The sequence below is a fragment of the Schistocerca nitens genome, chromosome 9 (assembly GCF_023898315.1).
Source record: "Schistocerca nitens isolate TAMUIC-IGC-003100 chromosome 9, iqSchNite1.1, whole genome shotgun sequence".
NCBI classification, from domain to species: Eukaryota; Metazoa; Arthropoda; class Insecta; order Orthoptera; family Acrididae; genus Schistocerca; species Schistocerca nitens.
Window position 1 is genome coordinate 377957155 of NC_064622.1, and position 14496 is coordinate 377971650.

Here is a 14496-nt window from a genome sequence, read left to right on the forward strand (position 1 = left end):
GTTAGAGGGATATTCACCAGGGCTTTCATGGAAAGTGTGCTAGTAATCCAGGGCACCATAATAGCTGTGGACTATACAAATATTGTGCTAGTAGTACGAGGCAGCATGACAGGTGTAAACTGTGCAAACATTACTGCGGCCACCTGCATCCCTTCATGCTTGATGTCTTCCAAGACTGAGATGGTGGTTTCCAGCATATCACCTGTCTATGTCACAAGGTTAGACTACATGTGTTGAGGAGCAAGCCAGTGGACTCTCATTGATGTTCTGATCACTAAATTCGCCTGATCTACACCTGGTCACCTGTGGAACGGTACCGAGCGCCAGCGCCGCGTCCAGAAACCACCGGTCAATAATTTATGGGAAATGCGTGATCTATGATTAGATATATGGTGCCTCATACTACCAGAAACATATCAAGAACTTGTCGAATCCACACCGCGCAGATACGTTGCTGTACTGCCTTGCGATGTTGGAAGATGTACTATGAAGGAGGTTCCCATTATACACAGTCCAGACACACTAACGTGACTAACATCTACGTTCAACGACAGTGTACAATAACCACTTACAAACGCCAGGTGCAGTACTTGCTGTGGAGAAAACATAAAGCGCGTCAGGGGGACGTGAAAAACTGTGCAGTCGTCGTAAACGCAAACGGAGTGGTTTGGCTTACGTCCAAGAGGACTTGATCATTCGCCATTGGGCCAAGGGTGGAAGCATTAGCCTACCTGCTAAATTAGTGAAATATTCGCTTGCTGCTGTGGTTTGAGTGTACCGTACGTTGTAAAGCAGCGCTATATAAAACCTGCATCAAGGTAACTGTGGTGCAACACGTCCATTGTTGACAGAGATGGAAAATGATTGCGACGAAGTGTACGGAGAAGGAGACGCGCAACTGTGAGCAACGGACAGCGCAGGTGAAGCAAGTGGCTACCAAAATATTCTCCTACGTTTTTAAGTATAGGCCTCCGCAGCAGGAGCCTAGTTCATGCACTCATGATGACTACTGATCATCGGGGATGAAGAATGGAATCTGCGCTCCGAAGATGCAACTGGAAGCCCTCTGATTGGCGAAAGGTGGCGTCTTCAGATGAATCACAGTTCCTGCTCAATGGGACAGTTGGCCGACACCCTGGAGAAAGAATTGTGTATGAGGAATGCTTTCGTAGAATTCCTTAGTTGATCTCATCACACTGGAAGACACAATGGATCAACACAAGTATGCATATATTCCAGGGTACCATGTCCATCCCTATATGCAGTCTGTTTCACCTCGGCACCAAGATGGTGGTAGTAGTAGTAGGACAACGGAGCGTGCCACACAACTCGTAACGTACGTGTGTGGTTCGAAGTGCATCAGGATGAGTTCACGATACTTCCCTGGGCGCCAACCCCGCCGGATTGAAATCCAGCAGTGAATGTGTGTGACCTCCTCGGTCGGACTGTTCGCACCGTGGATCCTCATGAAATCAAGCGCAGCTGACCCTGGCCCTTGCACCACATCGTTGTCGGTACCTTCCAGAGCCTCACTGATTCTCATCCTCCACATCTCATAGCTGTCCAGAGTGCGAAAGACGGTTATTCAGGCGTTTGACAGGTGGTGGTAAGTTCCTATGGGAGCAAATTGCAGATTTTCTGGGTCTCTAAACTTACACACTACTTAATCTAACTTACGCTAAGGACATCACATACATCCATGCCCGAGGGAGGATTCGAACCTCCGATGTGGGGAGCCGCGCGAACCGTGGCAAGACGCCTTACACCACACGGCTACCCCGCGCGGCATTTGACGGGTGGTCACATTTTGACTGGGCCGAGTACTTTCGAGTACTTTGGCTCATTGGTGTAAATATATCATGTACTTGACATGACCACGGAAACAGAACATTAAATGAACGGTCGCACTAAGTGCTTTAGACTGTCCACCTACATCTACATCTACATCTACATCTACATCTACATGGTTACTCTGTAATTAACACGTAAGTGCCTGGCAGAGGGTTCATCGAACCGTTTTCATACTACTTCTCTACCATTCCACTCTCGAATGGCGTGTGGGAAAAAGGAACACCTAAATCTTTCCGTTAGAGCTTCGATTTCTCTTATTTTATTATGATGATAATTTCTCCCTACGTAGGAGGGTGCCAACAAAATATTTTCGCATTCCGAAGAGAAAGTTGGTGATCGAAATGTCGTAAATAGGTCTCGACGCAAAGAAAACCGCCTTTGTTTCAGTGACTGCCATCCCAACTCGCGCATCATATCAGTGACATTCTCACCCCTATTGCTCGATAACACGATACGAGTTACCCTTCTTTGCACTTTTTCAATGTCCTCCGTCAATCCTACCTGGTAAGGATCCCATACCGCCCAACAATATTCCAGCAGAGAACGGACAAGTGTGATGTAGGCTGTCTCTTTAGTGGATTTGTCGCATCTTCTCAGCGTTCTGCGAACAAAGCGCAGTCTTTGTTTCGCCTTCCCCTCAATATTACCTATGTGGTCTGTGCAAATTAGGTTGCTCGTAATTGTAATTCCTAGTATTTAGTCGAATTGACGGCCCTTAGATTTGTGCGATTTATCGTATACCCATAATTTATCGGATTTCTTTTAGTACCCATGTGGATGACCTCGCACCTTTCTTTGTTTAGTGCTAACTGCCACCATACAGAAATTCTCTCTAGATCATTTTGCAATTGGAATTGACCGTCTGATGGCTTTACTAGACCGTAAATTACAGTATCTTCTGTAAACAATCTAAGGGGTCTGCTCAGATCACCTAGATAATTTATGTAAATCAGGAACAGCAGAAGGCCTATGACACCACCTTTCGGAGCGCCAGATATCACTTCTGTTCTACTCGATGATTTACCGTCTGCCACTACGAACTCTGTGACCTCTCTGAGAGGAAATCACGAATCCAGTCACACAACTGAGACGATACTCCATATTCGCGCAATTTAATTTATAGTCGCTTGAGAGGAACGGCATCAAAAGCCTTCTGGAAATCTAGGAATATGAAATCGATCTGAGATCCCTTGTCGACAGCGTTCATTACTTCATGGGAATAAGGAGCAAGCTGTGCTGCACAACAACGATATTTTCTGAATCCGTGTTGGTTATGTATCAGTAAGTCATTTTATTCAAGGTGATTCATAATAATCGAGTACAGCATATGCTCCAAAATCTTACTGCAAATTGAGGTGAGTGATATGGGTCTGTAACTCAGTGGGTTACTCCTATTTCCCTTCTTAAATATTGGTGTGAACTGCTACTTTCCAGTCTTTAGGAACAGACCTTTCCTAAATTGAACGGTTGTATATGATTGCTAAGAAAGGAGCTACTGCATACTCTGAAAGGAACCTGCTTGGTATACCATCTGGTCCGGAAGACTTGCCTTTCTTAAGTGATTTGAACTGTTTCAAAATACCTAAGCTAGTAAATGTGTTATCATTTTTTTGTTATCTGGCGCCAGCAGGACAAAATTATTCGTCAATCAAATAATTTCCTCTGATAGTTTGCAAATTTTTTCCAATTGAATCCTGATTCTGTATCGTTGTGAGGATATGCGACGGCGTTCAGCAAGTAATGCCACAATTTTTTCTTCTGTAAGCAATTTGGTTTAATTCAGGATTCCAGTACACCACATTATTCTTCACTGTTTTGATTACAGTATTTTCCATGATAACATCCATTCATTGCGACGTCCTTACACGACCTTACTGAGATGACGTGAATGTCCACGTAGTTCCACTCTATTAGTTGACGTCGGAGCCAACTTCTTGCTACATCATTAATATTCCCCATCGTCCAGTGTACTGCTACCCACGTTGTATATCCTTCATTATGACGAAAAGAAGCCGAAAGGTGCGAGGTCTGGGCTGTAGGGTCGATGAGTAAGAATAATCCAGTGAACTTTTGTGATCAACTCTTTGGTACGCAATCTTGTGTGAGGCTCTAGGATATCATGAAGAAGGTAGCACGTTCTTTCCTTTTTGTTAGGCGGCGGGGAGCTCAGCGAGAATACAGCTTTGAGTATGTGTACGTGTATATCAGTACTGCCAACAGAGAGGTCCAGTTGAGCAGCGAGGTGTTTGATTGTGATTTTTAGATCACGTAAAACGAGAGTGCCCCGCGCTTTCCAACACTGTAGCACTCTCAGCTGTGCGTGGCCAGCCAACGCAAAAGAGATCGGACAGATTCGCGTGGCCTTATAGCGATGGTGATAGACCCCTCGCCCAGCGACTTAACGTGCTTTTGTTAACTGCCTTGTGTCTATAGACATTCTGCAAGTGCCTATGAATATCTCCGATGCTCTGGTTTACCACCCAAGGAAATGCAACTGAAAGTTCCCTGCTTGGAAAGAACGTCCGTTACAGATGCTATCTATAGCGCTGCCGAAATTTCATGAAACTGTAGTGCTAAACCGAAAATATTCCACGATTTCTCACAGTAAATTACTCATTTTTTTCAACTTAAATTGGCCGAGAAAAAAAGTGTGTTGCATTACTTATTGAACGACCTCGTAGATCTGATACGATGAAACGTGTCGGCGATTTTGAACAGCAGCAATCGACGAAAGCCACGTAGTGAAAACGTCGGGATATCTGCGCAAGCATCAGCTTCGAGTATCGATTGCCGGTGCTGGAAATCGCGTCAGAAACTGGAGTGCAGAGGATGGAATGCCGTGCAATATCAGGGGCAGACGGCGCTGAGTGGCTGGAGCGACATCCCAGGCCATTAATAAGGCACGCGACTGACAAGGCGGGGCGCGCCCGTGTTTAATATTGCAAGCCTCCGAGCGCAGCCTCAAAGAGACGACGTCAAAACTCGGACAGCCCTTTGTTCCCACCAGTACTCGCCGCGCCGCACTGTTGTGCGCCTCTCACTGTCCCTCACTGAAAAAATATTTACTCCGCAGTGTTTTCGATGTGAGGAAAATTCGACAAAGGTACACTGCATATCGCCTTAGACATCACCGTGCTCTGACGGAAGTGGAGACGGTTACGTCATGAACACTGCGACCAAACGCTACGAAAACTAATACTCCGCTAATTCCGTGTCTGTAGGATACGTTGGTAAAAATTTCCTCCCTACAGTAGCTCTTTAACAATATTGTCTGTACGGTAAAAAGCAGTCATACTGATGAAGAATTGGTGTGAGTACGTGATGTACCGACTGGTTATAATTAAAGCACAGCCACTGACAGAGGTCCAGTGTTTGCTGCAATTATGACATGACACCGAAACTTAGCAGATATTCTTATTTGTTAATGCGCAACCAATTTACGCTGAAAGAAAAAAGTTCCAGTTTTGGTTACCATGTGCGAACCTGGCGCTGTAAATGCAAGAAAGACTTATAGGAATCTTTCCATATTTAATGGATTACAAAGTGGACGTGAGCAAGAAAGGTCAAACAATTGAGAAAAACGTAACTTTCGCATTACCACGTGCCGCCGGTTACACAGTTTGCTCAGTGCGAGCACCAGACACGATGACAAGACACTGCGTCCATAAAACATGGGCACTCCGTCTTCAGTCCACAAGTGGCCCATCGGGACAATCCGACCGCCGTGTCATCCTCAGTTGAGGATGCGGATAGGAGTTGCGTGTGACAGCACACCGCTCTCCCGATCGTTATGATGGTTTTCTTTGACTGGAGCCGCTACTATTTGGTCGAGTAGCTCCTCAATTCGCATCACGAGACTGAGTGAACCCCGAAAAATGGCAACAGCGCGTGGCGGCCCGGATGGCCACCCATCCAAGTGCCGGCCACGCCAGACAGTGTTCAACTTCGGTGATCTGACGGGAACCGGTGTATCCACTGCGGCAAGGCCGTTGCCTATCCATAAAACATGATCGACAGTAAATGCAACAGTTCCGGTGGGATCAGACCATCGTGATCCTTTGACCTTCGGATCGGGTAAAGATCGAACGTCTTTCTGGTAAAATTGTTCTTTTACAAATTTCCAGAGTCAAAATTCACATGGATTCAGATCAGGCGATATTGCAGGGCATGCATCTGGAAAACCTTCGGATACACACGTTCATTGAATGCTGCATTAGGCTGATCTTACACTGGGCGAATGGCGTGAGTTGTTGACCCATCTACCTTCAATCCACTGATTTCCACAAATTTCCGCTCTTCCATGCCAGACAAGGGGCGTGTCGATAACGTGCAGACGTATCGGTGCACCTGACAGGCACTGTAAGTCTTTTCTCTTCAAAGGAGGACAGACGGCAAGTACAGTTACTCTTTGTGCACAGCACGCCGTTTAACACTGCAATAAATTCGGCAGTTGTGTGTATTCACCGCAGACTGCATGGCGAAATGTGAAGCCAAAGAGAAAATTTAGAGCGTTGCTGAAGATCATTAGATTTCAGTTGCTGCATCGTATGGATCTTTTACGGGTATAAATGTAAAATGGACAGCTAAGCTTTCCGTAGTGCTAACAATGCGATGGGAAATTCTATCATCACAACTCGACCACAACCACTTCCTGGAGCACGTGCTGCATGGTCATTTACAGCAACAACAAACTCGTCAATAAACTCCACCGTGATGGGACACCCTCCTCTTACAGGTGTAGCAACAAGCTTACCAATGTTTTCTAATTTCATTGTAACCTTTTTTAAACCACTTAATGGCATCGGGCCTCTTCTTAGACCTTTCAGTCAACCATACTCTCTCCACGCAGCACTATAATAGTTGCTATTCCCATGAAAAAGTTTCACTAACCGCTTGCAGCCTCACGTATCGATAGCCATAGTATTCACTCACGTTACGGCTTGTCAAATCACATCGTGGGTGTCATACCATCATAAAAAAGTGTACAGTGCTAGATTTGCACCTAGTGGAAAAAACTGGAACTATTTTTTTCTACCTAACTTTGGTTCCGCATTAACGAGTTAGGATATACACCATGTTTTTCTGCCATAAGACAATTACAGCCAACATTGCACCTCCGTGAGTAACTTCACTTGAACTGTAACAACATGGTATGTTGGGAGTGGCTGTCGTTACTTGGATTTTCCAAGCGGTGTTCGCCACACAGCATACTCAGGGATTGCGCAGATACGTGTCGACGTAATCTTTACGGACAGTCAGAAATCTTGGTCTCTGGCTTGAAGAACATGTTAGCATCATACCGACAGATCACACAGTCCGCTGATTGTACTGCAATGAATGCACAGCGAGTGGTCATCAGATGAACTCGAGGGCGAGTTAGGTAAGAACAGAGCCTTGCAGGATAAAAATTGCTCTGAGCACTATGCGACTTAACTTCTGAGGTCATCAGTCGCCTAGAACTTAAAACTAATTAAACCTAACTCACCTAAGGACATCACACAGATCCATGCCCGAGGGAGGATTCGAACCTGCGACCGCAGCGGTGGTTCGGTTCCAGACTGTAGCGCCTAGAACCGCACGGCCACTCCGGCCGGCCTTGCAGAATGACTTCATCATGACCTGATGCATCATACTCTGACAAGGTTTTCATTTTATGCTAGATGCAGGAAGAAATAAAAGCGGTGTACACACGCTTACGTATTCCACTTTACCAATATTTAGGTACTCAACTACATCTAAATTGGCATGATTACCCTGCAGGTAGGCCATCGAACACCTTCAAGCTAATTTCTTACCATTTCACTCTCGAACAGCGCGCAGGGAGAAATGAACACTACAGTCTTTCCATGCGAACTCCGGTCTCTTTTATTTTATTTTGATATTACTTTCTTCCATGCACGCAGGCGTCAACAAAATATCTTCACACTCTGAGGGAAAACTGGTGATCAAATTTCATATGAAGATCCTAAGAAGGCTTCTGTTACAACAATATCCACCCACAATCGCATATCATATCCGTGGCACTCTCTCACCTATTTTACGATAATACAGAATCAACTGCCCTTCTCTGACCTTTTTCGATCTCCTCCATCAGCACTTTCTGATGCCAATCCCACACATCGCAGCAGTATTCTGCAACAGGGAGAACAATCGTAGTGTAAACCATCTCTCTAATAGGTCCTTTGCATTTTTTAAGTTTTTTACCAATAAATCGCAGTCTTTTACGTGCTTTCCGCACAACATTCTATATGATCGTTTCAATTTCAGTTATTCGTAATTGTAATCCCTAAACATTTAGTTCAGTTTATAGCTTTTAGATTCGTGTGATTTATCCTGTAACCGAAATTCAGCAGATTCTTTTCAGTACCCACATGGGTGACTTCACACTTTTCATTATTTACAGTTAATTAGCACTTCACCACCTTTCGCACTATACATCTACCTTTAATAAAGCATTTTGCAATTGGTTTTGGTCATCTGATGACATTTCAAGACGGTAAATGACAACGTCATCTGCAATCAATCAAAGAGGTCAGCATACATAGACTCCTAAATAGTTCAGGAACAATAGAAGTCCTACAGCACTTCTTTGGGGGACGCTAGATACTACTTCTGATTTAATCGATGACTTTCCGTCAGTTCTAGGGATCAGCGGTCAGCTACAAAGGAATATTTACTTTGTTAGAGGCGCTGTCGTGCAAGAACAGTTAGTCCATATCTGTGGACACTCAATGCGTTCATTAGGATTAGTTACGAAAAAGGAATGATATTATTAGCTGGTAATGAAAGAGCGGAGTTGCAATCAGTTCAGCAGGTTTTCATTCGAATTCACGCACACAGAGATACATGGCTTTTTAAGCTGTACAATCATTGAACGCAAGCAACCGTCATAAACAATAAACTCAAACTAATAACCAGAGTATGGGAGAGAAAGACGTTGATGATTTGATGATGAAATGATCATTACATGTCACTTCGTCAGAACTGTTAACGGTGAAATGACGTCGGTAAAAAAACGTGTGAGATGTGGCATTGCACAGGGATCGCGGTGTCACGCCAATGTCAACCACGTGAAGCGTTACCGCAGACATTACCCAGTGTTCGCTGCAACTCACAACGGCGTATGGGAGGCGCTCCCAGAGACGACGCCCCCTTCTCAACACAGCAGCACGCTCACTCTGAGGGCAACATAGAACCGAGCTGGGAAGAGTTATGAATCATCCTTGCTTTACCGTTATACAAATGAAGCTGCTCTGTGACGCTAATGATTCCAGCGTTAATGGAAACGTGTACAGTATGATTAGTAGCACTTTACAATTAAGCATAGCCCAGATCACAATCATGTATAGTACCTTACCCAAGTAACTAGTCGTGCCCCGTGGTCATCATCACAGTAAACACGGTTTATAATGTTCCGCTATAAAGTATCCTCTGTACGATACAAATACAGCACTCAAGTGAATACTTTATTGTGGTACTTCGCCTGCAAATTTAATAATTTAACACATATTGAATCTGTTGACAGCCATTGCCTGAAAATGATACTTACGGGGGCTACACGAAGCAGTTGCTAGTTAGACTGCACATTATAATCAAACGCTGATAAAAATAATCATGCACGGTGTAATTATGTATGGTTCTCAGAATATACACGGCAGACGTTACTGTGAAACAGAATACTGCTATATATTGGATAAAAATTATCTATATCGAAAATGATCAAATATTAACTAGTGTTAGGATAAACTACAGGTAAAGAAACTTTAGTATGGCTACATGGCAGAGTCATTGTGACAGCTGTGATATAGATTGATGAGTTCACTCTCTCTTTCCATTTTCCTTCACATCCAAGAGAGGTAAAAAATGTCAATCCCAGTCGTGACATGACGAAGAGACGTCAGAACACATCGCCTTCCGCTGTGCATCATTTGACAACTTTAGAAAGAACATTCCGTTAGCATAAGATCTACACATGGCTATAAGAGACCCCCGAAATATTGCATATGATTGGCGACTTCGCAAATAAATTTTGAAACGGACTGTTACACGTGTCGCCGTGGACTTCCCATGGTGCCGCGGCTGGAGGGAAGTGGGAGTGCAAGGCAGTGAAAGTGAAGCGACCAGTAGCGGTAATATGAGGGTGAAAATCGGACCGTCTTGGGAGGAATGACAGTAAACCGTATTTCAATCTCAGGTCCAACACTTCGATTCAGGTAAACATATTTCTCTTATACTTTAATAGCAATAACTATTATTCATTTTCTGAGCAAATTTCAGATGCTAATTGTACAACGGAGCAAAGGTACTAACAGCAACCCTGTAAGGAGCTAAAGTCTCAAGTAGTTTAGAGCCAAACTCACTCCTGCAAGACCGTATAGAAGTAGAAACAGCAATAAAGTTCAAGCGAATTATTCTTAGAGTGTGCCGGACGGGGTGGCCTAGCCGTTATAGGAGCTACGGTCTGGAACCGCGCGACCGCTACGGTCGCAGGTTCGAATCCTGCCTCGGGCATCGATGTGTGTGATGTCCTTAGGTTAGCTAGGTTTAAGTAGTTCTAAGTTCTAGGGGACTGATGAACTAAGAAATTAAGTCCCATAGTGCTCAGAGCCATTTGAACCATTTTTAGTGTGTGGTCTCTACGTAAATTCCAGGACCACCATCCCCACTTGCTACGGAGAGACTCAAACCGTATCTCTTGCTGTTTTCAGTTACTTATTTTCTCTTACTATGTTTTAGTTGGATGCACTCAAATTTTATGCATAGCGTACACTTGTTAGATTAAGTAGTAATAGGCTCCTAAAAACACTGACAGAACCGTAATTTTCTCAGTATTATTGTAGTAATAAATAGGACAATCCATGAAATAGCGATATATCGATATTTTAATAAAAACATCGATATACGTAGAACATACTCTACCCTCGACACATCTATACTAAAATGACGATATCGAGTGCCGAGAATTTAGATTATATATTTTTTTACTGTTTTCTATAAATATTGAACTTGTTCTTTCGAAATTCTAATAACAAATAATTTTACTTTCATTGTGTCAAGGAGTCTTACTACTTTTTGAGCTTCCATCACGTCAATTCTTTCTCCTCGACTGTGTGAAGCAAGTATAGGTGGAACAAAAGAAGAAATCAGATTACACTGGCGTTGGCGGAGTGAATGGAATAACAAGATATCCGATCTACAGATGTAGCATCCAGTTGCATTAAAAACAAGTTGTGATTGAAATTTCGTCGGAAGATCCCACTGCAACAAGAAATGCCTTTGTTTAAATGATCTCAACCACAAAACCTGTGTCACGTCCGTAAAACTCTCTTCCATATTTCTCGATACTACAAAACGTGCTGCCCCTCTATGAGCCTTTTCAATGTACTCTGATAACCCTACCTGGCAAAGATCGCGCGCTGGTGCTGTTAATAAAATATCGATATTTTTAACGCAACTGGGGTACTTTTTCTTCACACTGGCATTCTTCAACCACAGTTGCCGAAAATGGCGAACCAAAATCCACATAACCAGATTGGTCTTCCTGATGGAGGGGGACGTGTGAGGGGAAATGCTGACACAATCGGCGCTAGGCACTACCAACAGAAACTGCAACGTTTCGCTTCACTGCCATATTGAGACACCACGACTGCTAGGTCGCTGTCGTTGGTAGAAATAAAAAAAATAAAATAAAAAAGAACAGCCAAGTAGAGAGGAAGTGTTCCAGACAAATCCGATACGTGACGAAACCGAAAGACGGACCAATCGGATAGCGCCGGCCGCGGTGGTCTCGCGGTTCTAGGCGCGCAGTCCGGAACCGTGCGACTGCTGCGGTCGCAGGTTCGAATCCTGCCTCGGGCATAGATGTGTGTGATGTCCTTAGGTTAGTTAGGTTTAAGTAGTTCTAAGTTCTAGGGGACTTATGACCACAGCAGTTGAGTCCCATAGTGCTCAGAGCCATTTTTTGAACCAATCGGATACCTTTTATTTGCCAACATAAATACAGTTATTACTTTTGGTAGAGTGGTTATCGTTAAGCGTAAACGTCCATAGTTTTTCTTTCAATTCTTGCTCTAAGGGGGCAGACAGGCTGAAAGCTTGTGGATGTACAGAATATCTAATAATAAATTAATATTTAAATACACAGCTGTATTTACAATGTGCATCCGGTATTATTAATATTCCGGGACGCCGATACTCCTTCCGCCGATGTATCGACACCCTTTTTCGGTATATAGAGAACCAGTAAGGACACTTTTTTTAAATATCAATATACCGGATTCCCAATATTATTAAAAACATCGACGGTCCTACTATCAGGCAACACAATATTCACAAATTATAAATGAATCATTTTATTAATGTAATTAAGACTGCTATTTGCCGCGTCCATCGTAATATCAAGAGAGCTGGCCGTAATGTTCATTCAGCAAACAAATAAATAAATAATACAATTATTCGTAGTGTGAGTCCTCCGTTGGCAGAGCACAGAATCTTGTAACCTGACATTCGTTGTCAATCTATGTAGAAACCTTGTTACAATATTTTATTCACGCGATTTAATAAATTATCAACTTGTCGATAGTTAAAGCATTGTTATATTCCAGTAGTATATTCCAGTTACGTCTTCCATACGGAAACCTAACATCAATAACAGGCTGGCATTCCCCCGACTTCAGTGCAAATTAATCTCCTTGGAGGCATGTCATTTATCTTCCTTGCTCTTCGTGCCGCCTGCAGGACGTACGGCGTATTTACTACGTGGATAAGAGCGGAGGCCTTTCCATGATAAATTATCTTACGTACAAAACGTTTCCTGCTTCTTGTAAATAAAATTCTGTTAACACTGTTTACGAAAAATTCCAGATGCCTGTTAGAGCAAAGTTGCACCATAATTTTACTTGTATTTGAAATATCAATTAACAGCTAGTTGGTAGTAATGGTTCTGTATGGAATGATTGTAAAAGAAAGGTAGAGTATTGATTCATTCTTTCATTGTAGTCGTTTCTAATGGCGCAGCTAGACACAGCTGCTGTATCTGTTCTATGAAGGAAGAAATTTTAGAGCTCAACGATCTGTAAAGGTCATCGGACGCGGAGTCTAATTGCTTTAAGGGAATCGCCTGAGACCATAACCGGGTTGTCCCGACGGGGTTTGAAACCTGGTTTTTCAAAGTGCGAGTCTATTGTCTTACCAATGTGCCCCTCGGTTGCTGATGCTTTAAATGAGATACTGATTTTGCTGACAGTTGAGTCTATTATCAGGAGAGTAAAAGAGATTAAAGAAAGGATTCTTACTTCATTTCGTTCAAGTGGTTCAAATGGCTCTAAGCAATCTGAGGTCATCAGTCCCCTAGAACGTAGAACTACTTAAACCTAACTAACCTAAGGACATCACACACATCCATGACCGAGGCAGGATTCGAACTTGCAACCGTAACAGCAGTGTGGTTCTAGACTGAAGCGACTAGAACCGCTCGGCTGCAGCCGCCGGCTTCATTTCGTCTGATGGATATCTCATTCAAGGACTGAAACGTATTTTTTAATAGTAAGTAAGTAATCCTGCCATGGTGAACTACACTGGTGTCCAAAATTAAAGCAACAAACAGAAATTTTGCATTGCTGCTTTTATTTTGCCATAAAACAGTACGAAGATGTGATAAAAAGTGGAAACTATGTAAAGAATGTATAACTTAATCGACTGCAACATGCAGAACAGTAGACTTAACAGGTTTGGACACACATTCGGACAACTGGTTGATGTTCTCACTATGGAGTGTGACCGTCTCTGGTGGCAATGGAGGCTTGACAGCGACGGAGCATGCATATAATAGCGTGATCAATGTCATGTTGAAGCAATAACACCCATTCCTCCTGCGGAGCTGCTTGCAGGTCTTTGAGAGTTGTTGGTAGACGTCTCTCTAGCGCATCACAGTCATGCTCTATGGGATTCAAATCGGGAGAGCGAGCAGGCAACTCCGTGCTTGCAGTATCTTCCATTTCCGTGAATACATCAACCACTCGTGCCCTGTGAGTTCGAGTATTATCGTCCACATTTGGCAGCACAGCACCTCGCAAGAATCGTACATGAAGTCCCAATACTTCGTCACTGTACTTAGCAGCATTTAAACCTTCCCGAATCACCTGTAAAATTTCATGAATAGGTGCTCGTGTGGTCAACATAAGCCCTGCCCACGCCAATAGCGACCCTCTTCGATATCTCTCTGTTTCCACAATGTTCGGGTCTCGAAATCCAGTTCCACATTCCCTTCAGATGCGAATCCGTCGACAATAACTCTCCAGACAAAACCGGGGTTCATCTGTAAAAATAACACTAGCGCAATGTTCATCTACATCTACATGGATACTCTGCAAATCTCATTTAAGTGACTGGCAGAGGGTTCATCCAACCACCTACACAATTCTCTATTATTCCAATCTCGTAAAGGGCGCAGAAAGAATGAACACCTATATGTTTCCGTAAGAGCTCTGATTTTCCTTATTTTATCAAAATGACTCTGAGCACTATGGGACTTAACATCTGTGGTCATCAGTCCCCAAGAACTTAGAACTACTTAAACCTAACTAACCTAAATACATCACACGCATCCATGCCCGAGGCAGGATTCGAACCTGCCATCGCAGTAGT

General features: G+C 43.5%; 1 pseudogene; it reads right to left on the bottom strand.

Moving 5' to 3' along the window:
- Positions 1 to 5727: 5727 nt before the first annotated feature.
- LOC126204842 (5S ribosomal RNA) lies at positions 5728 to 5845 on the bottom strand (annotated as a pseudogene).
- Positions 5846 to 14496: the final 8651 nt, after the last annotated feature.